This window comes from Magnolia sinica, chromosome 4 (genome assembly GCF_029962835.1).
Source record: "Magnolia sinica isolate HGM2019 chromosome 4, MsV1, whole genome shotgun sequence".
Lineage (NCBI taxonomy): Eukaryota > Viridiplantae > Streptophyta > Magnoliopsida > Magnoliales > Magnoliaceae > Magnolia > Magnolia sinica.
Window position 1 is genome coordinate 8,151,641 of NC_080576.1, and position 1,544 is coordinate 8,153,184.

At 39.7% G+C, this 1,544-nt stretch overlaps 1 non-coding gene across 1 annotated transcript; it reads right to left on the reverse strand.

The window, feature by feature from the left end:
• Positions 1-225: 225 nt before the first annotated feature.
• Positions 226-332, reverse strand: LOC131244791 (small nucleolar RNA R71). The gene has a single exon (XR_009170566.1). It is a non-coding gene; the product is annotated as a small nucleolar RNA R71 (small nucleolar RNA).
• Between the last annotated feature and the right edge of the window lie 1,212 nt (positions 333-1,544).

The following is a 1,544-nucleotide window of genomic DNA, read 5'->3' on the forward strand; positions in this document are numbered from 1 at the left end:
GAATCAGAGAGTCCATATTTACATTTGAAAGAGTTCGATGAAATTATAGCTACATTATGTTTTCCTAATGTATTTGAAGATACAATTAGGCTGAAACTCTTTCCTTTTTCCTTAAAAGAGAAAGCTAAGACGTGGTTATATTCACTGCGTCCTAGATCCATTGGCACATGGAACGACATGCAGAGGGAATTCATAAAAAAATTCTTCCCACATCATAAAACGATTACCCTCAGAAAAGCAATCATGAACTTTGCCCAAAAGGAAGATGAAACATTCTTCCAATGTTGGGAAAGGTTCAAAATTTTGGTCAGTTCATGCCCACAACACGGATTTGAAACGTGGTGCATTACAAATTTTTTCTACGATGGACTAACATCTTCCATGCACCAAATGGTCGAGACAATGTGTAATAGAGAGTTCATTAATAAAGATGTCGACGAGGTATAGGACTACCTCGACAGTCTGGCTAAAAAAATACAATCTTGGGACTATTACCCAAAATCAAACACCACGTCTAGGCCGACTCAATTAAAGGAGAAAGGTGGATTATATCTCTTGAAAGAAGAGGATGATCTCAAGTGTAAAGTGACTACGCTCATAAGGAAAGTTGAGGCCATGGAAAGAAAGAAGGATAAGGTTAATGAAATTGTTTGCGGCATCTGTGATTGCAACATTCATACAACTGAAAATTGTCCTACAATACCCGCCTTTCGAGGAGTATTGATGAACAAGCTAATGCCGTAAACAACTATCAAAGACCTTTTACTGGACCTAAGTCCAATACATACAATCCTGGTTGGAAAAATCATCCAAACTTTAGTTGGAGGAATGGACAAACGGCTACTCCTCAAGATTTCTTCAATCAAAATCCAAATCAAGTGAAACCTCAAGAGGAACCGGTTCAAAATTCCATACAAGAGCTGGCTCAGGCAATGCGGAGAATTACAGATTTTATGCAAAAGATAGATTCTCGTATGACGGTTATAGAAAAGGGGATGCTTCCTGCACAACCTCTCCCCAATCATAAACCGCAGTACGAGATCAATGATCCCATCTCTTCAAATCAGATGGGGCACGCTAAATCCATTGTCACTCTTAGGAGTGGAAAGATCATTGATAACTCTTTCGGTTAGGCCTGAAAAGCCTCAAGAACCAGAAGAGGACAACAATGATGGATCTAGTGATGTCCCACAAAAATTAGAACCGGAACTTCTGGAGAAGCTAGTTGCTCCATTCCCCTAACGGTTGGTTTCACCAAAACCTCTCTCTAACTCTCAGGATATCCTAGAGGTGTTGAAACAAGTGAAACTCAACATTCCTCTACTTGATGTCGTGAAACAGATACCTTCATATGCCAAATTTCTAAAAGACTTATACACGACTAAAAGACGGCAAAGTATTCAAAAGAAAATTTTCTTGACTGAGAAAGTGAGTGCTATCCTGAAGCAAGACGTGCCGCAGAAATTCAAGGATCCCGGTAGCCCAACCATATCATGTGTAATCGGGAACCATCAAATTGATCACGCACTTCTTGACTTAGGAGC